We start from the raw sequence: 24,724 nt of genomic DNA on the forward strand, positions 1-24,724 counted from the left end.
AGCTGTAAGTGTAAGGACCTCGTGGCGCAACGGTAGCGCGTCTGACTCCAGATCAGAAGGTTGCGTGTTCAAATCACGTCGGGGTCACTGCTTACCATTTTATTCCCCACTGAGGTCATATATTTCCTTTCGAAAACAAAGTCAAAAGAAAGCAGTCTTGCATTGGCTGGGAATCAAACCCGGGCCTCCCGCGTGGCAGGCGAGAATTCTACCACTGAACCACCAATGCTTCACATGGGTTGTTCACAGACAGAGCTCTGCCCAAGACAGTGATCAGGTGCACACACTTAAATTGTACACATATGAACAAAGTGTGCGCAGCAGACATGATAACGCCAACGTTTCACATGAAGATGGCAAGAATCAGATGCAGGAGACTATAACTATGAATGTCTTTGCATTTGCTGAGGTCACTGGCTTGGGACTAGAGTTGTGTTTATCAGGGCATGATGGCAGGCTGCTCCCGACAAAAGTGGTTCACAGAATGCACCCGCCAGATCACCAGCACTATTGTGTTTCAGATTATCTCACTGAACTCTCCTCCTGGAAAATCCTTCCCACTGGCTTTCCCAGATTCTGTGTCCTCCCCTAAATGCTGGGGTGAAACGGGCAGAGTTCTGCGCCCTGCTTCCCTTTACGCGTCCCTAACGTGCTCCCAACGCGGCCTACAGCCCTGGTCGGGCACAGCCCTGGTCGGTCTTAGATAACTGGAGCCTTTTGTGACCAAGAACTCCGGAAGCCTAGGGTCAGGCCTGTTGCACAGGCATATTGTGCCTTGCCAATCCGGGATTGTTGTGTTTCAGGGCCTAGCCATCAATACTCCTGGGATTTCTTTCCCTGAGAACCCTCTTGTCCCTGTCCTCCCACAAGCCCCAGCTTTTATGTAAAATAAAGTGTGCACCATGGGCCTTCCCCTATTTGCTCTCTCCCCAATCTCTTTCTCCAAAGCTGAGCTCTGAAGGTAAATGTATCTATCTGAGTGAGGGGCTAAGGAGGGCCTTTCCCAGCAGTCTTACAAGTCAAGAGTTCAGAGAAAGCACCTGCTATGGGAGGGAGACTTTGCTCACAGAGAAGTCAAGTCTAAGATAACACATCTGATGGGCAAGGCACACGCCTTACTGGCTGGTAGCACACCTACAGAGGAGCAGGGAGCTATGCTAAGCAGGCAACAGAAAAGTCATGTATGTGTCTCATACACTGGGACCGGTAGTAATACTGGCTCTAAGACCATTAGACAGTAGTCTATTCATCATTACGTCCAACAATAACAAGACACTAAGCAAATGAGAAATGCTGTATGGCATAAAGACGCATTATATAACACAAGCTCCAGGCAGGCACACAATTATCAAGATATATATTGAGTCTCAGGAACTGTGCTACAGTTATTAACCTCTGTGGTGCAAATGCTTAGCGCGTTCGGTTGTTAACAGAAAGGTTGGTGGTTCAAGCCCACCCACGGAAGTATCCTTTTTGCCTGCATGAAACACTTTAATGAAACCCAGATACGTACCTCTGCTCTCTCCTGCTTAAGACCCTTTATCTGAACATTTCAATCCTCTGCGTTCTCTCTGCACCTGCAGTCAATTTCATAATTAGGATAGAAAACAAAAGGCCTAGCCCTGTAATACAACTGTAGGCATATGAGGAGGGGAAAATAAGTCAAAAGGCCATCAGCATTTGTTGATCTGGCTTGAAGGCTGTAAGTGTAAGGACCTTGTGGCACAACGTTAGCGCGTCTGACTCCAGATCAGAAGGTTGCGTGGTCAAATCACGTCGGGGTCACTGCTTACCATTTTATTCCCCACTGAGTTCATATATTTCCTTTCGAAAACAAAGTCAAAGGAACGCAACCTTGCATTGGCCGGGAATCGAACCCGGGCCTCCCGCATGGCAGGCGAGAATTTTACCACTGAACCACCAATGCTTCACATGGGGAGTTCACAGGCATAGCTCTGTCCAAGACAGTGATCAGGTGCACACACTTAAATTGTACACATATGAACAAAGTGTGCGCAGCAGACATGACAACGCCAAAGTTTCACATGATGATGGCTTATATAAGACAAGCTCCAGGCAGGCACATACATATCAAGATATATATTGAGTCTAAGGAAAGATGCTGTAGTCACTCGTCTCTGTGGCGCAATCGGTTAGCGCGTTCGGCTGTTAAACGAAAGGTTGGTGGTTCAAGCCCACCCAGGGACGTATTATTTTGCCTGCATGAAACACTTGAATGGAAAACAGATACATACCTTTGCTCTCTCCTGCTGGACACCCTTTCCCTGAATATTTCAATTCTCTGCGTTCTCTCGGCACCTGCAGTCAATTTCATAATTAGGATAGAAAACAAAAGGTCAAGCTCTGTAATACAACTGTAGGCATATGAGGAGGGGAAAATAAGTCAAAAGGCCCACAGCATTTGTTGATCTGGCTCCGAAAGCTGTAAGTGTAAGGACCTCGTGGCGCAACGGTAGCGCGTCTGACTCCAGATCAGAAGGTTGCGTGTTCAAATCACGTCGGGGTCACTGCTTACCATTTTATTCCCCACTGAGGTCATATATTTCCTTTCGAAAACAAAGTCAAAAGAAAGCAGTCTTGCATTGGCCGGGAATCGAACCCAGGCCTCCCGCGTGGCAGGCGAGAATTCTACCACTGAACCACCAATGCTTCACATGGGTTGTTCACACGCAGAGCTCTGCCCAAGACAGTGATCAGGTGCACACACTTAAATTGTACACATATGAACAAAGTGTGCGCAGCAGACATGATAACGCCAACGTTTCACATGAAGATGGCAAGAATCAGATGCAGGAGACTATAACTATGAATGTCTTTGCATTTGCTGAGGTCACTGGCTTGGGACTAGAGTTGTGTTTATCAGGGCATGATGGCAGGCTGCTCCCGACAAAAGTGGTTCACAGAATGCACCCGCCAGATCACCAGCACTATTGTGTTTCAGATTATCTCACTGAACTCTCCTCCTGGAAAATCCTTCCCACTGGCTTTCCCAGATTCTGTGTCCTCCCCTAAATGCTGGGGTGAAACGGGCAGAGTTCTGCGCCCTGCTTCCCTTTACGCGTCCCTAACGTGCTCCCAACGCGGCCTACAGCCCTGGTCGGGCACAGCCCTGGTCGGTCTTAGATAACTGGAGCCTTTTGTGACCAAGAACTCCGGAAGCCTAGGGTCAGGCCTGTTGCACAGGCATATTGTGCCTTGCCAATCCGGGATTGTTGTGTTTCAGGGCCTAGCCATCAATACTCCTGGGATTTCTTTCCCTGAGAACCCTCTTGTCCCTGTCCTCCCACAAGCCCCAGCTTTTATGTAAAATAAAGTGTGCACCATGGGCCTTCCCCTATTTGCTCTCTCCCCAATCTCTTTCTCCAAAGCTGAGCTCTGAAGGTAAATGTATCTATCTGAGTGAGGGGCTAAGGAGGGCCTTTCCCAGCAGTCTTACAAGTCAAGAGTTCAGAGAAAGCACCTGCTATGGGAGGGAGACTTTGCTCACAGAGAAGTCAAGTCTAAGATAACACATCTGATGGGCAAGGCACACACCTTACTGGCTGGTAGCACACCTACAGAGGAGCAGGGAGCTATGCTAAGCAGGCAACAGAAAAGTCATGTATGTGTCTCATACACTGGGACCGGTAGTAATACTGGCTCTAAGACCATTAGACAGTAGTCTATTCATCATTACGTCCAACAATAACAAGACACTAAGCAAATGAGAAATGCTGTATGGCATAAAGACGCATTATATAACACAAGCTCCAGGCAGGCACACAATTATCAAGATATATATTGAGTCTCAGGAACTGTGCTACAGTTATTCACCTCTGTGGTGCAAATGGTTAGCACGTTCGGTTGTTAACAGAAAGGTTGGTGGTTCAAGCCCACCCAGGGAAGTATCCTTTTTGCCTGCATGAAACACTTTAATGAAACACAGATACGTACCTCTGCTCTCTCCTGCTTAAGACCCTTTATCTGAACATTTCAATCCTCTGCGTTCTCTCTGCACCTGCAGTCAATTTCATAATTAGGATAGAAAACAAAAGGCCTAGCCCTGTAATACAACTGTAGGCATATGAGGAGGGGAAAATAAGTCAAAAGGCCATCAGCATTTGTTGATCTGGCTTGAAGGCTGTAAGTGTAAGGACCTTGTGGCACAACGGTAGTGCGTCTGACTCCAGATCAGAAGGTTGCGTGGTCAAATCACGTCGGGGTCACTGCTTACCATTTTATTCCCTACTGAGTTCATATATTTCCTTTCGAAAACAAAGTCAAAGGAACGCAACCTTGCATTGGCCGGGAATCGAACCCGGGCCTCCCGCGTGGCAGGCGAGAATTTTACCACTGAACCACCAATGCTTCACATGGGGAGTTCACAGGCATAGCTCTGTCCAAGAAAGTGATCAGGTGCACACACTTAAATTGTACACATATGAACAAAGTGTGCGCAGCAGACATGACAACGCCAAAGTTTCACATGATGATGGCTTATATAACACAAGCTCCAGGCAGGCACATACATATCAAGATATATATTGAGTCTAAGGAAAGATGCTGTAGTCATTCGTCTCTGTGGCGCAATCGGTTAGCGCGTTCGGCTGTTAACCGAAAGGTTGGTGGTTCAAGCCCACCCATGGACGTATTATTTTGCCTGCATGAAACACTTGAATGGAAAACAGATACATACCTTTGCTCTCTCCTGCTGGACACCCTTTCCCTGAATATTTCAATTCTCTGCGTTCTCTCGGCACCTGCAGTCAATTTCATAATTAGGATAGAAAACAAAAGGTCAAGCTCTGTAATACAACTGTAGGCATATGAGGAGGGGAAAATAAGTCAAAAGGCCCACAGCATTTGTTGATCTGGCTCCGAAAGCTGTAAGTGTAAGGACCTCGTGGCGCAACGGTAGCGCGTCTGACTCCAGATCAGAAGGTTGCGTGTTCAAATCACGTCGGGGTCACTGCTTACCATTTTATTCCCCACTGAGGTCATATATTTCCTTTCGAAAACAAAGTCAAAAGAAAGCAGTCTTGCATTGGCCGGGAATCGAACCCGGGCCTCCCGCGTGGCAGGCGAGAATTCTACCACTGAACCACCAATGCTTCACATGGGTTGTTCACAGGCAGAGCTCTGCCCAAGACAGTGATCAGGTGCACACACTTAAATTGTACACATATGAACAAAGTGTGCGCAGCAGACATGATAACGCCAACGTTTCACATGAAGATGGCAAGAATCAGATGCAGGAGACTATAACTATGAATGTCTTTGCATTTGCTGAGGTCACTGGCTTGGGACTAGAGTTGTGTTTATCAGGGCATGATGGCAGGCTGCTCCCGACAAAAGTGGTTCACAGAATGCACCCGCCAGATCACCAGCACTATTGTGTTTCAGATTATCTCACTGAACTCTCCTCCTGGAAAATCCTTCCCACTGGCTTTCCCAGATTCTGTGTCCTCCCCTAAATGCTGGGGTGAAACGGGCAGAGTTCTGTACCCTGCGTCCCTAACGCGCTCCCAACGCGGCCTACAGCCCTGGTCGGGCACAGCCCTGGTCGGGCTTAGATAACTGGAGCCTTTTGTGACCAAGAACTCCGGAAGCCTAGGGTCAGGCCTGTTGCACAGGCATATTGTGCCTTGCCAATCCGGGATTGTTGTGTTTCAGGGCCTAGCCATCAATACTCCTGGGATTTCTTTCCCTGAGAACCCTCTTGTCCCTGTCCTCCCACAAGCCCCAGCTTTTATGTAAAATAAAGTGTGCCCCATGGGCCTTCCCCTATTTCTCTCTCCCCAATCTCTTTCTCCAAAGCTGAGCTCTGAAGGTAAATGTATCTATCTGAGTGAGGGGCTAGGGAGGGCCTTTCCCAGCAGTCTTACAAGTCAAGAGTTCAGAGAAAGCACCTGCTATGGGAGGGAGACTTTGCTCACAGAGAAGTCAAGTCTAAGATAACACATCTGATGGGCAAGGCACACGCCTTACTGGCTGGTAGCACACCTACAGAGGAGCAGGGAGCTATGCTAAGCAGGCAACAGAAAAGTCATGTATGTGTCTCATACACTGGGACCGGTAGTAATACTGGCTCTAAGACCATTAGACAGTAGTCTATTCATCATTACGTCCAACAATAACAAGACACTAAGCAAATGAGAAATGCTGTATGGCATAAAGACGCATTATATAACACAAGCTCCAGGCAGGCACACAATTATCAAGATATATATTGAGTCTCAGGAACTGTGCTACAGTTATTAACCTCTGTGTTGCAAATGGTTAGCGCGTTCGGTTGTCAACAGAAAGGTTCGTGGTTCAAGCCCACCCAGGGAAGTATCCTTTTTGCCTGCATGAAACACTTTAATGAAACACAGATACGTACCTCTGCTCTCTCCTGCTTAAGACCCTTTATCTGAACATTTCAATCCTCTGCGTTCTCTCTGCACCTGCAGTCAATTTCATAATTAGGATAGAAAACAAAAGGCCTAGCCCTGTAATACAACTGTAGGCATATGAGGAGGGGAAAATAAGTCAAAAGGCCATCAGCATTTGTTGATCTGGCTTGAAGGCTGTAAGTGTAAGGACCTTGTGGCACAACGTTAGCGCGTCTGACTCCAGATCAGAAGGTTGCGTGGTCAAATCACGTCGGGGTCACTGCTTACCATTTTATTCCCCACTGAGTTCATATATTTCCTTTCGAAAACAAAGTCAAAGGAACGCAACCTTGCATTGGCCGGGAATCGAACCCGGGCCTCCCGCATGGCAGGCGAGAATTTTACCACTGAACCACCAATGCTTCACATGGGGAGTTCACAGGCATAGCTCTGTCCAAGACAGTGATCAGGTGCACACACTTAAATTGTACACATATGAACAAAGTGTGCGCAGCAGACATGACAACGCCAAAGTTTCACATGATGATGGCTTATATAAGACAAGCTCCAGGCAGGCACATACATATCAAGATATATATTGAGTCTAAGGAAAGATGCTGTAGTCACTCGTCTCTGTGGCGCAATCGGTTAGCGCGTTCGGCTGTTAACCGAACGGTTGGTGGTTCAAGCCCACCCAGGGACGTATTATTTTGCCTGCATGAAACACTTGAATGGAAAACAGATACATACCTTTGCTCTCTCCTGCTGGACACCCTTTCCCTGAATATTTCAATTCTCTGCGTTCTCTCGGCACCTGCAGTCAATTTCATAATTAGGATAGAAAACAAAAGGTCAAGCTCTGTAATACAACTGTAGGCATATGAGGAGGGGAAAATAAGTCAAAAGGCCCACAGCATTTGTTGATCTGGCTCCGAAAGCTGTAAGTGTAAGGACCTCGTGGCGCAACGGTAGCGCGTCTGACTCCAGATCAGAAGGTTGCGTGTTCAAATCACGTCGGGGTCACTGCTTACCATTTTATTCCCCACTGTGGTCATATATTTCCTTTCGAAAACAAAGTCAAAAGAAAGCAGTCTTTCATTGGCCGGGAATCGAACCCGGGCCTCCCGCATGGCAGGCGAGAATTCTACCACTGAACCACCAATGCTTCACATGGGTTGTTCACAGGCATAGCTCTGCCCAAGACAGTGATCAGGTGCACACACTTAAATTGTACACATATGAACAAAGTGTGCGCAGCAGACATGATAACGCCAACGTTTCACATGAAGATGGCAAGAATCAGATGCAGGAGACTATAACTATGAATGTCTTTGCATTTGCTGAGGTCACTGGCTTGGGACTAGAGTTGTGTTTATCAGGGCATGATGGCAGGCTGCTCCCGACAAAAGTGGTTCACAGAATGCACCCCCCAGATCACCAGCACTATTGTGTTTCAGATTATCTCACTGAACTCTCCTCCTGGAAAATCCTTCCCACTGGCTTTCCCAGATTCTGTGTCCTCCCCTAAATGCTGGGGTGAAACGGGCAGAGTTCTGCGCCCTGCTTCCCTTTACGCGTCCCTAACGTGCTCCCAACGCGGCCTACAGCCCTGGTCGGGCACAGCCCTGGTCGGTCTTAGATAACTGGAGCCTTTTGTGACCAAGAACTCCGGAAGCCTAGGGTCAGGCCTGTTGCACAGGCATATTGTGCCTTGCCAATCCGGGATTGTTGTGTTTCAGGGCCTAGCCATCAATACTCCTGGGATTTCTTTCCCTGAGAACCCTCTTGTCCCTGTCCTCCCACAAGCCCCAGCTTTTATGTAAAATAAAGTGTGCACCATGGGCCTTCCCCTATTTGCTCTCTCCCCAATCTCTTTCTCCAAAGCTGAGCTCTGAAGGTAAATGTATCTATCTGAGTGAGGGGCTAAGGAGGGCCTTTCCCAGCAGTCTTACAAGTCAAGAGTTCAGAGAAAGCACCTGCTATGGGAGGGAGACTTTGCTCACAGAGAAGTCAAGTCTAAGATAACACATCTGATGGGCAAGGCACACGCCTTACTGGCTGGTAGCACACCTACAGAGGAGCAGGGAGCTATGCTAAGCAGGCAACAGAAAAGTCATGTATGTGTCTCATACACTGGGACCGGTAGTAATACTGGCTCTAAGACCATTAGACAGTAGTCTATTCATCATTACGTCCAACAATAACAAGACACTAAGCAAATGAGAAATGCTGTATGGCATAAAGACGCATTATATAACACAAGCTCCAGGCAGGCACACAATTATCAAGATATATATTGAGTCTCAGGAACTGTGCTACAGTTATTCACCTCTGTGGTGCAAATGGTTAGCGCATTCGGTTGTTAACAGAAAGGTTGGTGGTTCAAGCCCACCCACGGAAGTATCCTTTTTGCCTGCATGAAACACTTTAATGAAACACAGATACGTACCTCTGCTCTCTCCTGCTTAAGACCCTTTATCTGAACATTTCAATCCTCTGCGTTCTCTCTGCACCTGCAGTAAATTTCATAATTAGGATAGAAAACAAAAGGCCTAGCCCTGTAATACAACTGTAGGCATATGAGGAGGGGAAAATAAGTCAAAAGGCCATCAGCATTTGTTGATCTGGCTTGAAGGCTGTAAGTGTAAGGACCTTGTGGCGCAACGGTAGCGCGTCTGACTCCAGATCAGAAGGTTGCGTGGTCAAATCACGTCGGGGTCACTGCTTACCATTTTATTCCCCACTGAGTTCATATATTTCCTTTCGAAAACAAAGTCAAAGGAACGCAGCCTTGCATTGGCTGGGAATCGAACCCGGGCCTCCCGCGTGGCAGGCGAGAATTCTACCACTGAACCACCAATGCTTCACATGGGGAGTTCACAGGCATAGCTCTGTCCAAGACAGTTATCAGGTGCACACACTTAAATTGTACACATATGAACAAAGTGTGCGCAGCAGACCTGACAACGCCAAAGTTTCACATGATGATGGCTTATATAAGACAAGCTCCAGGCAGGCACATACATATCAAGATATATATTGAGTCTAAGGAAAGATGCTGTAGTCACTCGTCTCTGTGGCGCAATCGGTTAGCGCGTTCGGCTGTTAAGCGAAAGGTTGGTGGTTCAAGCCCTCCCAGGGATGTATTATTTTGCCTGCATGAAACACTTGAATGGAAAACAGATACATACCTTTGCTCTCTCCTGCTGGACAACCTTTCCCTGAATATTTCAATTCTCTGCGTTCTCTCGGCACCTGCAGTCAATTTCATAATTAGGATAGAAAACAAAAGGTCAAGCTCTGTAATACAACTGTAGGCATATGAGGAGGGGAAAATAAGTCAAAAGGCCCACAGCATTTGTTGATCTGGCTCCGAAAGCTGTAAGTGTAAGGACCTCGTGGCGCAACGGTAGCGCGTCTGACTCCAGATCAGAAGGTTGCGTGTTCAAATCACGTCGGGGTCACTGCTTACCATTTTATTCCCCACTGAGGTCATATATTTCCTTTCGAAAACAAAGTCAAAAGAAAGCAGTCTTGCATTGGCCGGGAATCGAACCCGGGCCTCCCGCGTGGCAGGCAAGAATTCTACCACTGAACCACCAATGCTTCACATGGGTTGTTCACAGGCAGAGCTCTGCCCAAGACAGTGATCAGGTGCACACACTTAAATTGTACACATATGAACAAAGTGTGCGCAGCAGACATGATAACGCCAACGTTTCACATGAAGATGGCAAGAATCAGATGCAGGAGACTATAACTATGAATGTCTTTGCATTTGCTGAGGTCACTGGCTTGGGACTAGAGTTGTGTTTATCAGGGCATGATGGCAGGCTGCTCCCGACAAAAGTGGTTCACAGAATGCACCCGCCAGATCACCAGCACTATTGTGTTTCAGATTATCTCACTGAACTCTCCTCCTGGAAAATCCTTCCCACTGGCTTTCCCAGATTCTGTGTCCTCCCCTAAATGCTGGGGTGAAACGGGCAGAGTTCTGCGCCCTGCGTCCCTTTACGTGTCCCTAACGCGCTCCCAACGCGGCCTACAGCCCTGGTCGGGCACAGCCCTGGTCGGGCTTAGATCACTGGAGCCTTTTGTGACCAAGAACTCCGGAAGCCTAGGGTCAGGCCTGTTGCACAGGCATATTGTGCCTTGCCAATCCGGGATTGTTGTGTTTCTGGGCCTAGCCATCAATACTCCTGGGATTTCTTTCCCTGAGAACCCTCTTGTCCCTGTCCTCCCACAAGCCCCAGCTTTTATGTAAAATAAAGTGTGCACCATGGGCCTTCCCCTATTTGCTCTCTCCCCAATCTCTTTCTCCAAAGCTGAGCTCTGAAGGTAAATGTATCTATCTGAGTGAGGGGCTAGGGAGGGCCTTTCCCAGCAGTCTTACAAGTCAAGAGTTCAGAGAAAGCACCTGCTATGGGAGGGAGACTTTGCTCACAGAGAAGTCAAGTCTAACATAACACATCTGATGGGCAAGGCACACGCCTTACTGGCTGGTAGCACACCTACAGAGGAGCAGGGAGCTATGCTAAGCAGGCAACAGAAAAGTCATGTATGTGTCTCATACACTGGGACCGGTAGTAATACTGGCTCTAAGACCATTAGACAGTAGTCTATTCATCATTACGTCCAACAATAACAAGACACTAAGCAAATGAGAAATGCTGTATGGCATAAAGACGCATTATATAACACAAGCTCCAGGCAGGCACACAATTATCAAGATATATATTGAGTCTCAGGAACTGTGCTACAGTTATTAACCTCTGTGGTGCAAATGGTTAGCGCGTTCGGTTGTTAACAGAAAGGTTGGTGGTTCAAGCCCACCCAGGGAAGTATCCTTTTTGCCTGCATGAAACACTTTAATGAAACACAGATACGTACCTCTGCTCTCTCCTGCTTAAGACCCTTTATCTGAACATTTCAATCCTCTGCGTTCTCTCTGCACCTGCAGTCAATTTCATAATTAGGATAGAAAACAAAAGGCCTAGCCCTGTAATACAACTGTAGGCATATGAGGAGGGGAAAATAAGTCAAAAGGCCATCAGCATTTGTTGATCTGGCTTGAAGGCTGTAAGTGTAAGGACCTTGTGGCACAACGTTAGCGCGTCTGACTCCAGATCAGAAGGTTGCGTGGTCAAATCACGTCGGGGTCACTGCTTACCATTTTATTCCCCACTGAGTTCATATATTTCCTTTCGAAAACAAAGTCAAAGGAACGCAACCTTGCATTGGCCGGGAATCAAACCCGGGCCTCCCGCATGGCAGGCGAGAATTTTACCACTGAACCACCAATGCTTCACATGGGGAGTTCACAGGCATAGCTCTGTCCAAGACAGTGATCAGGTGCACACACTTAAATTGTACACATATGAACAAAGTGTGCGCAGCAGACATGACAACGCCAAAGTTTCACATGATGATGGCTTATATAAGACAAGCTCCAGGCAGGCACATACACATCAAGATATATATTGAGTCTAAGGAAAGATGCTGTAGTCACTCGTCTCTGTGGCGCAATCGGTTAGCGCGTTCGGCTGTTAACCGAAAGGTTGGTGGTTCAAGCCCACCCAGGGACGTATTATTTTGCCTGCATGAAACACTTGAATGGAAAACAGATACATACCTTTGCTCTCTCCTGCTGGACACCCTTTCCCTGAATATTTCAATTCTCTGCGTTCTCTCGGCACCTGCAGTCAATTTCATAATTAGGATAGAAAACAAAAGGTCAAGCTCTGTAATACAACTGTAGGCATATGAGGAGGGGAAAATAAGTCAAAAGGCCCACAGCATTTGTTGATCTGGCTCCGAAAGCTGTAAGTGTAAGGACCTCGTGACGCAACGGTAGCGCGTCTGACTCCAGATCAGAAGGTTGCGTGTTCAAATCACGTCGGGGTCACTGCTTACCATTTTATTCCCCACTGTGGTCATATATTTCCTTTCGAAAACAAAGTCAAAAGAAAGCAGTCTTGAATTGGCCGGGAATCGAACCCAGGCCTCCCGCGTGGCAGGCGAGAATTCTACCACTGAACCACCAATGCTTCACATGGGTTGTTCACAGGCAGAGCTCTGCCCAAGACAGTGATCAGGTGCACACACTTAAATTGTACACATATGAACAAAGTGTGCGCAGCAGACATGATAACGCCAACGTTTCACATGAAGATGGCAAGAATCAGATGCAGGAGACTATAACTATGAATGTCTTTGCATTTGCTGAGGTCACTGGCTTGGGACTAGAGTTGTGTTTATCAGGGCATGATGGCAGGCTGCTCCCGACAAAAGTGGTTCACAGAATGCACCCGCCAGATCACCAGCACTATTGTGTTTCAGATTATCTCACTGAACTCTCCTCCTGGAAAATCCTTCCCACTGGCTTTCCCAGATTCTGTGTCCTCCCCTAAATGCTGGGGTGAAACGGGCAGAGTTCTGCGCCCTGCTTCCCTTTACGCGTCCCTAACGTGCTCCCAACGCGGCCTACAGCCCTGGTCGGGCACAGCCCTGGTCGGTCTTAGATAACTGGAGCCTTTTGTGACCAAGAACTCCGGAAGCCTAGGGTCAGGCCTGTTGCACAGGCATATTGTGCCTTGCCAATCCGGGATTGTTGTGTTTCAGGGCCTAGCCATCAATACTCCTGGGATTTCTTTCCCTGAGAACCCTCTTGTCCCTGTCCTCCCACAAGCCCCAGCTTTTATGTAAAATAAAGTGTGCACCATGGGCCTTCCCCTATTTGCTCTCTCCCCAATCTCTTTCTCCAAAGCTGAGCTCTGAAGGTAAGGGGCTAAGGAGGGCCTTTCCTAGCAGTCTTACAAGTCAAGAGTTCAGAGAAAGCACCTGCTATGGGAGGGAGACTTTGCTCACAGAGAAGTCAAGTCTAAGATAACACATCTGATGGGCAAGGCACACGCCTTACTGGCTGGTAGCACACCTACAGAGGAGCAGGGAGCTATGCTAAGCAGGCAACAGAAAAGTCATGTATGTGTCTCATACACTGGGACCGGTAGTAATACTGGCTCTAAGACCATTAGACAGTAGTCTATTCATCATTACGTCCAACAATAACAAGACACTAAGCAAATGAGAAATGCTGTATGGCATAAAGACGCATTATATAACACAAGCTCCAGGCAGGCACACAATTATCAAGATATATATTGAGTCTCAGGAACTGTGCTACAGTTATTAACCTCTGTGGTGCAAATGCTTAGCGCGTTCGGTTGTTAACAGAAAGGTTGGTGGTTCAAGCCCACCCACGGAAGTATCCTTTTTGCCTGCATGAAACACTTTAATGAAACCCAGATACGTACCTCTGCTCTCTCCTGCTTAAGACCCTTTATCTGAACATTTCAATCCTCTGCGTTCTCTCTGCACCTGCAGTCAATTTCATAATTAGGATAGAAAACAAAAGGCCTAGCCCTGTAATACAACTGTAGGCATATGAGGAGGGGAAAATAAGTCAAAAGGCCATCAGCATTTGTTGATCTGGCTTGAAGGCTGTAAGTGTAAGGACCTTGTGGCACAACGTTAGCGCGTCTGACTCCAGATCAGAAGGTTGCGTGGTCAAATCACGTCGGGGTCACTGCTTACCATTTTATTCCCCACTGAGTTCATATATTTCCTTTCGAAAACAAAGTCAAAGGAACGCAACCTTGCATTGGCCGGGAATCAAACCCGGGCCTCCCGCATGGCAGGCGAGAATTTTACCACTGAACCACCAATGCTTCACATGGGGAGTTCACAGGCATAGCTCTGTCCAAGACAGTGATCAGGTGCACACACTTAAATTGTACACATATGAACAAAGTGTGCGCAGCAGACATGACAACGCCAAAGTTTCACATGATGATGGCTTATATAAGACAAGCTCCAGGCAGGCACATACATATCAAGATATATATTGAGTCTAAGGAAAGATGCTGTAGTCACTCGTCTCTGTGGCGCAATCGTTTAGCGCGTTCGGCTGTTAACCGAAAGGTTGGTGGTTCAAGCCCACCCAGGGACGTATTATTTTGCCTGCATGAAACACTTGAATGTCAAACAGATACATACCTTTGCTCTCTCCAGCTGGACACCCTTTCGCTGAATATTTCAATTCTCTGCGTTCTCTCGGCACCTGCAGTCAATTTCATAATTAGGATAGAAAACAAAAGGTCAAGCTCTGTAATACAACTGTAGGCATATGAGGAGGGGAAAATAAGTCAAAAGGCCCACAGCATTTGTTGATCTGGCTCCGAAAGCTGTAAGTGTAAGGACCTCGTGGCGCAACGGTAGCGCGTCTGACTCCAGATCAGAAGGTTGCGTGTTCAAATCACGTCGGGGTCACTGCTTACCATTTTATTCCCCACTGAGGTCATATATTTCCTTTCGAAAACAAAGTCAAAAGAAAGCAGTCTTGCATTGGCCGGGAATCGAACCCGGGCCTCCCGCGTGGCAGGCGAGAATTCTACCACTGAACCACCAATGCTTCACATGGGTTGTTCACAGGCAGAGCTCTGCCCAAGACAGTGATCAGGTGCACACACTTAAATTGTACACATATGAACAAAGTGTGCGCAGCAGACATGATAACGCCAACGTTTCACATGAAGATGGCAAGAATCAGATGCAGGAGACTATAACTATGAATGTCTTTGCATTTGCTGAGGTCACTGGCTTGGGACTAGAGTTGTGTTTATCAGGGCATGATGGCAGGCTGCTCCCGACAAAAGTGGTTCACAGAATGCACCCGCCAGATCACCAGCACTATTGTGTTTCAGATTATCTCACTGAACTCTCCTCCTGGAAAATCCTTCCCACTGGCTTTCCCAGATTCTGTGTCCTCCCCTAAATGCTGGGGTGAAACGGGCAGAGTTCTGCGCCCTGCTTCCCTTTACGCGTCCCTAACGTGCTCCCAACGCGGCCTACAGCCCTGGTCGGGCACAGCCCTGGTCGGTCTTAGATAACTGGAGCCTTTTGTGACCAAGAACTCCGGAAGCCTAGGGTCAGGCCTGTTGCACAGGCATATTGTGCCTTGCCAATCCGGGATTGTTGTGTTTCAGGGCCTAGCCATCAATACTCCTGGGATTTCTTTCCCTGAGAACCCTCTTGTCCCTGTCCTCCCACAAGCCCCAGCTTTTATGTAAAATAAAGTGTGCACCATGGGCCTTCCCCTATTTGCTCTCTCCCCAATCTCTTTCTCCAAAGCTGAGCTCTGAAGGTAAATGTATCTATCTGAGTGAGGGGCTAAGGAGGGCCTTTCCCAGCAGTCTTACAAGTCAAGAGTTCAGAGAAAGCACCTGCTATGGGAGGGAGACTTTGCTCACAGAGAAGTCAAGTCTAAGATAACACATCTGATGGGCAAGGCACACGCCTTACTGGCTGGTAGCACACCTACAGAGGAGCAGGGAGCTATGCTAAGCAGGCAACAGAAAAGTCATGTATGTGTCTCATACACTGGGACCGGTAGTAATACTGGCTCTAAGACCATTAGACAGTAGTCTATTCATCATTACGTCCAACAATAACAAGACACTAAGCAAATGAGAAATGCTGTATGGCATAAAGACGCATTATATAACACAAGCTCCAGGCAGGCACACAATTATCAAGATATATATTGAGTCTCAGGAACTGTGCTACAGTTATTCACCTCTGTGGTGCAAATGGTTAGCGCGTTCGGTTGTTAACAGAAAGGTTGGTGGTTCAAGCCCACCCAGGGAAGTATCCTTTTTGCCTGCATGAAACACTTTAATGAAACACAGATACGTACCTCTGCTCTCTCCTGCTTAAGACCCTTTATCTGAACATTTCAATCCTCTGCGTTCTCTCTGCACCTGCAGTCAATTTCATAATTAGGATAGAAAACAAAAGGCCTAGCCCTGTAATACAACTGTAGGCATATGAGGAGGGGAAAATAAGTCAAAAGGCCATCAGCATTTGTTGATCTGGCTTGAAGGCTGTAAGTGTAAGGACCTTGTGGCACAATGGTAGCGCGTCTGACTCCAGATCAGAAGGTTGCGTGGTCAAATCACGTCGGGGTCACTGCTTACCATTTTATTCCCCACTGAGTTCATATATTTCCTTTCGAAAACAAAGTCAAAGGAACGCAACCTTGCATTGGCCGGGAATCGAACCCGGGCCTCCCGCGTGGCAGGCGAGAATTTTACCACTGAACCACCAATGCTTCACATGGGGAGTTCACAGGCATAGCTCTGTCCAAGAAAGTGATCAGGTGCACACACTTAAATTGTACACATATGAACAAAGTGTGCGCAGCAGACATGACAACGCCAAAGTTTCACATGATGATGGCTTATATAACACAAGCTCCAGGCAGGCACATACATATCAAGATATATATTGAGTCTAAGGAAAGATGCTGTAGTCATTCGTCTCTGTGGCGCAATCGGTTAGCGCGTTCGGCTGTTAACCGAAAGGTTGGTGGTTCAAGCCCACCCAGGGACGTATTATTTTGCCTGCATGAAACACTTTAATGAAACACAGATACATACCTTTGCTCTCTCCTGCTGGACACCCTTTCCCTGAATATTTCAATTCTCTGCGTTCTCTCGGCACCTGCAGACAATTTCATAATTAGGATAGAAAACAAAAGGCCAAGCCCTGTAATACAACTGTAGGCATATGAGGAGGGGAAAATAAGTCAAAAGGCCCACAGCATTTGTTGATCTGGCTCCGAAAGCTGTAAGTGTAAGGACCTCGTGGCGCAACGGTAGCGCGTCTGACTCCAGATCAGAAGGTTGCGTGTTCAAATCACGTCGGGGTCACTGCTTACCATTTTATTCCCCACTGAGGTCATATATTTCCTTTCGAAAACAAAGTCAAAAGAAAGCAGTCTTGCATTGGCCGGGAATCGAACCCGGGCCTCCCGCGTGGCAGGCGAGAATTCTACCACTGAACCACCAATGCTTCACATGGGTTGTTCACAGGCAGAGCTCTGCCCAAGACAGTGATCAGGTGCACACACTTAAATTGTACACATATGAACAAAGTGTGCGCAGCAGACATGATAACGCCAACGTTTCACATGAAGATGGCAAGAATCAGATGCAGGAGACTATAACTATGAATGTCTTTGCATTTGCTGAGGTCACTGGCTTGGGACTAGAGTTGTGTTTATCAGGGCATGATGGCAGGCTGCTCCCGACAAAAGTGGTTCACAGAATGCACCCGCCAGATCACCAGCACTATTGTGTTTCAGATTATCTCACTGAACTCTCCTCCTGGAAAATCCTTCCCACTGGCTTTCCCAGATTCTGTGTCCTCCCCTAAATGCTGGGGTGAAACGGGCAGAGTTCTGCGCCCTGCGTCCCTAACGCGCTCCCAACGCGGCCTACAGCCCTGGTCGGGCACAGCCCTGGTCGGGCTTAGATAACTGGAGCCTTTTGTGACCAAGAACTCCGGAAGCCTAGGGTCAGGCCTGTTGCACAGGCATATTGTGCCTTGCCAATCCGGGATTGTTGTGTTTCAGGGCCTAGCCATCAATACTCCTGGGATTTCTTTCCCTGAGAACCCTCTTGTCCCTGTCCTCCCACAAGCCCCAGCTTTTATGTAAAATAAAGTGTGCCCCATGGGCCTTCCCCTATTTGCTCTCTCCCCAATCTCTTTCTCCAAAGCTGAGCTCTAAAGGTAAATGTATCTATCTGAGTGAGGGGCTAGGGAGGGCCTTTCCCAGCAGTCTTACAAGTCAAGAGTTCAGAGAAAGCACCTGCTATGGGAGGGAGACTTTGCTCACAGAGAAGTCAAGTCTAACATAACACATCTGATGGGCAAGGCACACGCCTTACTGGCTGGTAGCACACCTACAGAGGAGCAGGGAGCTATGCTAAGCAGGCAACAGAAAAGTCATGTATGTGTCTCATACACTGGGACCGGTAGTAATACTGGCTCTAAGACCATTAGACAGTAGTCTATTCATCATTACGTCCAACAATAACAAGACACTAAGCAAATGAGAAATGCTGTATGGCATAAAGACGCATTATATAACACAAGCTCCAGGCAGGCACACAATTATCAAGATATATATTGAGTCTCAGGAACTGTGCTACAGTTATTAACCTCTGTGGTGCAAATGGTTAGCGCGTTCGGTTGTTAACAGAAAGGTTGGTGGTTCAAGCCCACCCACGGAAGTATCCTTTTTGCCTGCATGAAACACTTTAATGAAACACAGATACGTAACTCTGCTCTCTCCTGCTTAAGACCCTTTATCTGAACATTTCAATCCTCTGCGTTCTCTCTGCACCTGCAGTCAATTTCATAATTAGGATAGAAAACAAAAGGCCTAGCCCTGTAATACAACTGTAGGCATATGAGGAGGGGAAAATAAGTCAAAAGGCCATCAGCATTTGTTGATCTGGCTTGAAGGCTGTAAGTGTAAGGACCTTGTGGCACAACGTTAGCGCGTCTGACTCCAGATCAGAAGGTTGCGTGGTCAAATCACGTCGGGGTCACTGCTTACCATTTTATTCCCCACTGAGTTCATATTTTTCATTTCGAAAACAAAGTCAAAGGAACGCAACCTTGCATTGGCCGGGAATCGAACCCGGGCCTCCCGCATGGCAGGCGAGAATTTTACCACTGGACCACCAATGCTTCACATGGGGAGTTCACAGGCATAGCTCTGTCCAAGACAGTGATCAGGTGCACACACTTAAATTGTACACATATGAACAAAGTGTGCGCAGCAGACATGACAACGCCAAAGTTTCACATGATGATGGCTTATATAAGACAAGCTCCAGGCAGGCACATACATATCAAGATATATATTGAGTCTAAGGAAAGATGCTGTAGTCACTCGTCTCTGTGGCGCAATCGGTTAGCGCGTTCGGCTGTTAACCGAAAGGTTGGTGGTTCAAGCCCACCCAGGGACGTATTATTTTGCCTGCATGAAACACTTGAATGGAAAACAGATACATACCTTTGCTCTCTCCTGCTGGACACCCTTTCCCTGAATATTTCAATTCTCTGCGTTCTCTCGGCACCTGCAGTCAATTTCATAATTAGGATAGAAAACAAAAGGTCAAGCTCTGTAATACAACTGTAGGCATATGAGGAGGGGAAAATAAGTCAAAAGGCCCACAGCATTTGTTGATCTGGCTCCGAAAGCTGTAAGTGTAAGGACCTCGTGGCGCAACGGTAGCGCGTCTGACTCCAGATCAGAAGGTTGCGTGTTCAAATCACGTCGGGGTCACTGCTTACCATTTTATTCCCCACTGTGGTCATATATTTCCTTTCGAAAACAAAGTCAAAAGAAAGCAGTCTTTCATTGGCCGGGAATCGAACCCGGGCCTCCCGCGTGGCAGGCGAGAATTCTACCACTGAACCACCAATGCTTCACATGGGTTGTTCACAGGCAGAGCTCTGCCCAAGACAGTGATCAGGTGCACACACTTAAATTGTACACATATGAACAAAGTGTGCGCAGCAGACATGATAACGCCAACGTTTCACATGAAGATGGCAAGAATCAGATGCAGGAGACTATAACTATGAATGTCTTTGCATTTGCTGAGGTCACTGGCTTGGGACTAGAGTTGTGTTTATCAGGGCATGATGGCAGGCTGCTCCCGACAAAAGTGGTTCACAGAATGCACCCGCCAGATCACCAGCACTATTGTGTTTCAGATTATCTCACTGAACTCTCCTCCTGGAAAATCCTTCCCACTGGCTTTCCCAGATTCTGTGTCCTCCCCTAAATGCTGGGGTGAAACGGGCAGAGTTCTGCGCCCTGCTTCCCTTTACGCGTCCCTAACGTGCTCCCAACGCGGCCTACAGCCCTGGTCGGGCACAGCCCTGGTCGGTCTTAGATAACTGGAGCCTTTTGTGACCAAGAACTCCGGAAGCCTAGGGTCAGGCCTGTTGCACAGGCATATTGTGCCTTGCCAATCCGGGATTGTTGTGTTTCAGGGCCTAGCCATCAATACTCCTGGGATTTCTTTCCCTGAGAACCCTCTTGTCCCTGTCCTCCCACAAGCCCCAGCTTTTATGTAAAATAAAGTGTGCACCATGGGCCTTCCCCTATTTGCTCTCTCCCCAATCTCTTTCTCCAAAGCTGAGCTCTGAAGGTAAATGTATCTATCTGAGTGAGGGGCTAAGGAGGGCCTTTCCCAGCAGTCTTACAAGTCAAGAGTTCAGAGAAAGCACCTGCTATGGGAGGGAGACTTTGCTCACAGAGAAGTCAAGTCTAAGATAACACATCTGATGGGCAAGGCACACGCCTTACTGGCTGGTAGCACACCTACAGAGGAGCAGGGAGCCATGCTAAGCAGGCAACAGAAAAGTCATGTATGTGTCTCATACACTGGGACCGGTAGTAATACTGGCTCTAAGACCATTAGACAGTAGTCTATTCATCATTACGTCCAACAATAACAAGACACTAAGCAAATGAGAAATGCTGTATGGCATAAAGACGCATTATATAACACAAGCTCCAGGCAGGCACACAATTATCAAGATATATATTGAGTCTCAGGAACTGTGCTACAGTTATTAACCTCTGTGGTGCAAATGGTTAGCGCATTCGGTTGTTAACAGAAAGGTTGGTGGTTCAAGCCCACCCACGGAAGTATCCTTTTTGCCTGCATGAAACACTTTAATGAAACACAGATACGTACCTCTGCTCTCTCCTGCTTAAGACCCTTTATCTGAACATTTCAATCCTCTGCGTTCTCTCTGCACCTGCAGTAAATTTCATAATTAGGATAGAAAACAAAAGGCCTAGCCCTGTAATACAACTGTAGGCATATGAGGAGGGGAAAATAAGTCAAAAGGCCATCAGCATTTGTTGATCTGGCTTGAAGGCTGTAAGTGTAAGGACCTTGTGGCGCAACGGTAGCGCGTCTGACTCCAGATCAGAAGGTTGCGTGGTCAAATCACGTCGGGGTCACTGCTTACCATTTTATTCCCCACTGAGTTCATATATTTCCTTTCGAAAACAAAGTCAAAGCAACGCAGCCTTGCATTGGCTGGGAATCGAACCCGGGCCTCCCGCGTGGCAGGCGAGAATTCTACCACTGAACCACCAATGCTTCACATGGGGAGTTCACAGGCATAGCTCTGTCCAAGACAGTGATCAGGTGCACACACTTAAATTGTACACATATGAACAAAGTGTGCGCAGCAGACCTGACAACGCCAAAGTTTCACATGATGATGGCTTATATAAGACAAGCTCCAGGCAGGCACATACATATCAAGATATATATTGAGTCTAAGGAAAGATGCTGTAGTCACTCGTCTCTGTGGCGCAATCGGTTAGCGCGTTCGGCTGTTAAGCGAAAGGTTGGTGGTTCAAGCCCTCCCAGGGATGTATTATTTTGCCTGCATGAAACACTTGAATGGAAAACAGATACATACCTTTGCTCTCTCCTGCTGGACAACCTTTCCCTGAATATTTCAATTCTCTGCGTTCTCTCGGCACCTGCAGTCAATTTCATAATTAGGATAGAAAACAAAAGGTCAAGCTCTGTAATACAACTGTAGGCATATGAGGAGGGGAAAATAAGTCAAAAGGCCCACAGCATTTGTTGATCTGGCTCCGAAAGCTGTAAGTGTAAGGACCTCGTGGCGCAACGGTAGCGCGTCTGACTCCAGATCAGAAGGTTGCGTGTTCAAATCACGTCGGGGTCACTGCTTACCATTTTATTCCCCACTGAGGTCATATATTTCCTTTCGAAAACAAAGTCAAAAGAAAGCAGTCTTGCATTGGCCGGGAATCGAACCCGGGCCTCCCGCGTGGCAGGCAAGAATTCTACCACTGAACCACCAATGCTTCACATGGGTTGTTCACAGGCAGAGCTCTGCCCAAGACAGTGATCAGGTGCACACACTTAAATTGTACACATATGAACAAAGTGTGCGCAGCAGACATGATAACGCCAACGTTTCACATGAAGATGGCAAGAATCAGATGCAGGAGACTATAACTATGAATGTCTTTGCATTTGCTGAGGTCACTGGCTTGGGACTAGAGTTGTGTTTATCAGGGCATGATGGCAGGCTGCTCCCGACAAAAGTGGTTCACAGAATGCACCCGCCAGATCACCAGCACTATTGTGTTTCAGATTATCTCACTGAACTCTCCTCCTGGAAAATCCTTCCCACTGGCTTTCCCAGATTCTGTGTCCTCCCCTAAATGCTGGGGTGAAACGGGCAGAGTTCTGCGCCCTGCGTCCCTTTACGCGTCCCTAACGCGCTCCCAACGCGGCCTACAGCCCTGGTCGGGCACAGCCCTGGTCGGTCTTAGATAACTGGAGCCTTTTGTGACCAAGAACTCCGGAAGCCTAGGGTCAGGCCTGTTGCACAGGCATATTGTGCCTTGCCAATCCGGGATTGTTGTGTTTCAGGGCCTAGCCATCAATACTCCTGGGATTTCTTTCCCTGAGAACCCTCTTGTCCCTGTCCTCCCACAAGCCCCAGCTTTTATGTAAAATAAAGTGTGCCCCATGGGCCTTCCCCTATTTGCTCTCTCCCCAATCTCTTTCTCCAAAGCTGAGCTCTAAAGGTAAATGTATCTATCTGAGTGAGGGGCTAGGGAGGGCCTTTCCCAGCAGTCTTACAAGTCAAGAGTTCAGAGAAAGCACCTGCTATGGGAGGGAGACTTTGCTCACAGAGAAGTCAAGTCTAAGATAACACATCTGATGGGCAAGGCACACGCCTTACTGGCTGGTAGCACACCTACAGAGGAGCAGGGAGCTATGCTAAGCAGGCAACAGAAAAGTCATGTATGTGTCTCATACACTGGGACCGGTAGTAATACTGGCTCTAAGACCATTAGACAGTAGTCTATTCATCATTACGTCCAACAATAACAAGACACTAAGCAAATGAGAAATGCTGTATGGCATAAAGACGCATTATATAACACAAGCTCCAGGCAGGCACACAATTATCAAGATATATATTGAGTCTCAGGAACTGTGCTACAGTTATTAACCTCTGTGGTGCAAATGGTTAGCGCGTTCGGTTGTTAACAGAAAGGTTGGTGGTTCAAGCCCACCCAGGGAAGTATCCTTTTTGCCTGCATGAAACACTTTAATGAAACACAGATACGTACCTCTGCTCTCTCCTGCTTAAGACCTTTTATCTGAACATTTCAATCCTCTGCGTTCTCTCTGCACCTGCAGTCGATTTCATAATTAGGATAGAAAACAAAAGGCCTAGCCCTGTAATACAACTGTAGGCATATGAGGAGGGGAAAATAAGTCAAAAGGCCATCAGCATTTTTTGATCTGGCTTGAAGGCTGTAAGTGTAAGGACCTTGTGGCACAACGGTAGCGCGTCTGACTCCAGATCAGAAGGTTGCGTGGTCAAATCACGTCGGGGTCACTGCTTACCATTTTATTCCCCACTGAGTTCATATATTTCCTTTCGAAAACAAAGTCAAAGGAACGCAACCTTGCATTGGCCGGGAATCGAACCCGGGCCTCCCGCATGGCAGGCAAGAATTTTACCACTGAACCACCAATGCTTCACATGGGGAGTTCACAGGCATAGCTCTGTCCAAGACAGTGATCAGGTGCACACACTTAAATTGTACACATATGAACAAAGTGTGCGCAGCAGACATGACAACGCCAAAGTTTCACATGATGATGGCTTATATAAGACAAGCTCCAGGCAGGCACATACATATCAAGATATATATTGAGTCTAAGGAAAGATGCTGTAGTCACTCGTCTCTGTGGCGCAATCGGTTAGCGCGTTCGGCTGTTAACCGAAAGGTTGGTGGTTCAAGCCCACCCAGGGACGTATTATTTTGCCTGCATGAAACACTTGAATGGAAAACAGATACATACCTTTGCTCTCTCCTGCTGGACACCCTTTCCCTGAATATTTCAATTCTCTGCGTTCTCTCGGCACCTGCAGTCAATTTCATATAGAAAACAAAAGGTCAAGCTCTGTAATACAACTGTAGGCATATGAGGAGGGGAAAATAAGTCAAAAGGCCCACAGCATTTGTTGATCTGGCTCCGAAAGCTGTAAGTGTAAGGACCTCGTGGCGCAACGGTAGCGCGTCTGACTCCAGATCAGAAGGTTGCGTGTTCAAATCACGTCGGGGTCACTGCTTACTTTTTTATTCCCCACTGAGGTCATATATTTCCTTTCGAAAACAAAGTCAAAAGAAAGCAGTCTTGCATTGGCCGGGAATCGAACCCGGGCCTCCCGCGTGGCAGGCGAGAATTCTACCACTGAACCACCAATGCTTCACATGGGTTGTTCACAGGCAGAGCTCTGCCCAAGACAGTGATCAGGTGCACACACTTAAATTGTACACATATGAACAAAGTGTGCGCAGCAGACATGATAACGCCAACGTTTCACATGAAGATGGCAAGAAT

The 24,724-nt window shown here is 47.4% G+C and overlaps 32 non-coding genes across 32 annotated transcripts; 21 read left to right on the plus strand and 11 right to left on the minus strand.

Annotated features, from left to right (window-relative positions):
• Positions 1-15: 15 nt before the first annotated feature.
• On the plus strand, positions 16-87 carry TRNAW-CCA (transfer RNA tryptophan (anticodon CCA)). The gene has a single exon. It is a non-coding gene; the product is annotated as a tRNA-Trp (tRNA).
• A 1,769-nt stretch (positions 88-1,856) lies between these two features.
• Positions 1,857-1,927, minus strand: TRNAG-GCC (transfer RNA glycine (anticodon GCC)). Its single transcript has one exon. It is a non-coding gene; the product is annotated as a tRNA-Gly (tRNA).
• A 207-nt stretch (positions 1,928-2,134) lies between these two features.
• TRNAN-GUU (transfer RNA asparagine (anticodon GUU)) lies at positions 2,135-2,208 on the plus strand. Its single transcript has one exon. It is a non-coding gene; the product is annotated as a tRNA-Asn (tRNA).
• Positions 2,209-2,456: 248 nt separating this feature from the next.
• On the plus strand, positions 2,457-2,528 carry TRNAW-CCA (transfer RNA tryptophan (anticodon CCA)). Its single transcript has one exon. It is a non-coding gene; the product is annotated as a tRNA-Trp (tRNA).
• A 71-nt stretch (positions 2,529-2,599) lies between these two features.
• TRNAG-GCC (transfer RNA glycine (anticodon GCC)) lies at positions 2,600-2,670 on the minus strand. The gene has a single exon. It is a non-coding gene; the product is annotated as a tRNA-Gly (tRNA).
• Positions 2,671-4,297: 1,627 nt separating this feature from the next.
• On the minus strand, positions 4,298-4,368 carry TRNAG-GCC (transfer RNA glycine (anticodon GCC)). Its single transcript has one exon. It is a non-coding gene; the product is annotated as a tRNA-Gly (tRNA).
• Positions 4,369-4,575: 207 nt separating this feature from the next.
• On the plus strand, positions 4,576-4,649 carry TRNAN-GUU (transfer RNA asparagine (anticodon GUU)). Its single transcript has one exon. It is a non-coding gene; the product is annotated as a tRNA-Asn (tRNA).
• A 248-nt stretch (positions 4,650-4,897) lies between these two features.
• Positions 4,898-4,969, plus strand: TRNAW-CCA (transfer RNA tryptophan (anticodon CCA)). The gene has a single exon. It is a non-coding gene; the product is annotated as a tRNA-Trp (tRNA).
• A 71-nt stretch (positions 4,970-5,040) lies between these two features.
• TRNAG-GCC (transfer RNA glycine (anticodon GCC)) lies at positions 5,041-5,111 on the minus strand. Its single transcript has one exon. It is a non-coding gene; the product is annotated as a tRNA-Gly (tRNA).
• Positions 5,112-6,725: 1,614 nt separating this feature from the next.
• TRNAG-GCC (transfer RNA glycine (anticodon GCC)) lies at positions 6,726-6,796 on the minus strand. The gene has a single exon. It is a non-coding gene; the product is annotated as a tRNA-Gly (tRNA).
• Positions 6,797-7,003: 207 nt separating this feature from the next.
• Positions 7,004-7,077, plus strand: TRNAN-GUU (transfer RNA asparagine (anticodon GUU)). Its single transcript has one exon. It is a non-coding gene; the product is annotated as a tRNA-Asn (tRNA).
• A 248-nt stretch (positions 7,078-7,325) lies between these two features.
• TRNAW-CCA (transfer RNA tryptophan (anticodon CCA)) lies at positions 7,326-7,397 on the plus strand. Its single transcript has one exon. It is a non-coding gene; the product is annotated as a tRNA-Trp (tRNA).
• A 2,047-nt stretch (positions 7,398-9,444) lies between these two features.
• TRNAN-GUU (transfer RNA asparagine (anticodon GUU)) lies at positions 9,445-9,518 on the plus strand. Its single transcript has one exon. It is a non-coding gene; the product is annotated as a tRNA-Asn (tRNA).
• Positions 9,519-9,766: 248 nt separating this feature from the next.
• TRNAW-CCA (transfer RNA tryptophan (anticodon CCA)) lies at positions 9,767-9,838 on the plus strand. Its single transcript has one exon. It is a non-coding gene; the product is annotated as a tRNA-Trp (tRNA).
• Positions 9,839-9,909: 71 nt separating this feature from the next.
• Positions 9,910-9,980, minus strand: TRNAG-GCC (transfer RNA glycine (anticodon GCC)). The gene has a single exon. It is a non-coding gene; the product is annotated as a tRNA-Gly (tRNA).
• A 1,905-nt stretch (positions 9,981-11,885) lies between these two features.
• On the plus strand, positions 11,886-11,959 carry TRNAN-GUU (transfer RNA asparagine (anticodon GUU)). Its single transcript has one exon. It is a non-coding gene; the product is annotated as a tRNA-Asn (tRNA).
• Positions 11,960-12,207: 248 nt separating this feature from the next.
• Positions 12,208-12,279, plus strand: TRNAW-CCA (transfer RNA tryptophan (anticodon CCA)). The gene has a single exon. It is a non-coding gene; the product is annotated as a tRNA-Trp (tRNA).
• A 2,029-nt stretch (positions 12,280-14,308) lies between these two features.
• Positions 14,309-14,382, plus strand: TRNAN-GUU (transfer RNA asparagine (anticodon GUU)). Its single transcript has one exon. It is a non-coding gene; the product is annotated as a tRNA-Asn (tRNA).
• Positions 14,383-14,630: 248 nt separating this feature from the next.
• TRNAW-CCA (transfer RNA tryptophan (anticodon CCA)) lies at positions 14,631-14,702 on the plus strand. The gene has a single exon. It is a non-coding gene; the product is annotated as a tRNA-Trp (tRNA).
• Positions 14,703-14,773: 71 nt separating this feature from the next.
• On the minus strand, positions 14,774-14,844 carry TRNAG-GCC (transfer RNA glycine (anticodon GCC)). The gene has a single exon. It is a non-coding gene; the product is annotated as a tRNA-Gly (tRNA).
• Positions 14,845-16,471: 1,627 nt separating this feature from the next.
• TRNAG-GCC (transfer RNA glycine (anticodon GCC)) lies at positions 16,472-16,542 on the minus strand. The gene has a single exon. It is a non-coding gene; the product is annotated as a tRNA-Gly (tRNA).
• A 207-nt stretch (positions 16,543-16,749) lies between these two features.
• On the plus strand, positions 16,750-16,823 carry TRNAN-GUU (transfer RNA asparagine (anticodon GUU)). The gene has a single exon. It is a non-coding gene; the product is annotated as a tRNA-Asn (tRNA).
• A 248-nt stretch (positions 16,824-17,071) lies between these two features.
• On the plus strand, positions 17,072-17,143 carry TRNAW-CCA (transfer RNA tryptophan (anticodon CCA)). The gene has a single exon. It is a non-coding gene; the product is annotated as a tRNA-Trp (tRNA).
• Positions 17,144-17,214: 71 nt separating this feature from the next.
• On the minus strand, positions 17,215-17,285 carry TRNAG-GCC (transfer RNA glycine (anticodon GCC)). The gene has a single exon. It is a non-coding gene; the product is annotated as a tRNA-Gly (tRNA).
• Positions 17,286-19,178: 1,893 nt separating this feature from the next.
• On the plus strand, positions 19,179-19,252 carry TRNAN-GUU (transfer RNA asparagine (anticodon GUU)). Its single transcript has one exon. It is a non-coding gene; the product is annotated as a tRNA-Asn (tRNA).
• A 248-nt stretch (positions 19,253-19,500) lies between these two features.
• On the plus strand, positions 19,501-19,572 carry TRNAW-CCA (transfer RNA tryptophan (anticodon CCA)). The gene has a single exon. It is a non-coding gene; the product is annotated as a tRNA-Trp (tRNA).
• Positions 19,573-21,619: 2,047 nt separating this feature from the next.
• On the plus strand, positions 21,620-21,693 carry TRNAN-GUU (transfer RNA asparagine (anticodon GUU)). The gene has a single exon. It is a non-coding gene; the product is annotated as a tRNA-Asn (tRNA).
• A 248-nt stretch (positions 21,694-21,941) lies between these two features.
• TRNAW-CCA (transfer RNA tryptophan (anticodon CCA)) lies at positions 21,942-22,013 on the plus strand. Its single transcript has one exon. It is a non-coding gene; the product is annotated as a tRNA-Trp (tRNA).
• Positions 22,014-22,084: 71 nt separating this feature from the next.
• Positions 22,085-22,155, minus strand: TRNAG-GCC (transfer RNA glycine (anticodon GCC)). The gene has a single exon. It is a non-coding gene; the product is annotated as a tRNA-Gly (tRNA).
• Positions 22,156-24,060: 1,905 nt separating this feature from the next.
• On the plus strand, positions 24,061-24,134 carry TRNAN-GUU (transfer RNA asparagine (anticodon GUU)). Its single transcript has one exon. It is a non-coding gene; the product is annotated as a tRNA-Asn (tRNA).
• A 241-nt stretch (positions 24,135-24,375) lies between these two features.
• On the plus strand, positions 24,376-24,447 carry TRNAW-CCA (transfer RNA tryptophan (anticodon CCA)). The gene has a single exon. It is a non-coding gene; the product is annotated as a tRNA-Trp (tRNA).
• Positions 24,448-24,518: 71 nt separating this feature from the next.
• TRNAG-GCC (transfer RNA glycine (anticodon GCC)) lies at positions 24,519-24,589 on the minus strand. Its single transcript has one exon. It is a non-coding gene; the product is annotated as a tRNA-Gly (tRNA).
• Between the last annotated feature and the right edge of the window lie 135 nt (positions 24,590-24,724).

Source organism: Lissotriton helveticus, chromosome 1_2, assembly GCF_964261635.1.
Source record: "Lissotriton helveticus chromosome 1_2, aLisHel1.1, whole genome shotgun sequence".
Classification (NCBI taxonomy): Eukaryota; Metazoa; Chordata; class Amphibia; order Caudata; family Salamandridae; genus Lissotriton; species Lissotriton helveticus.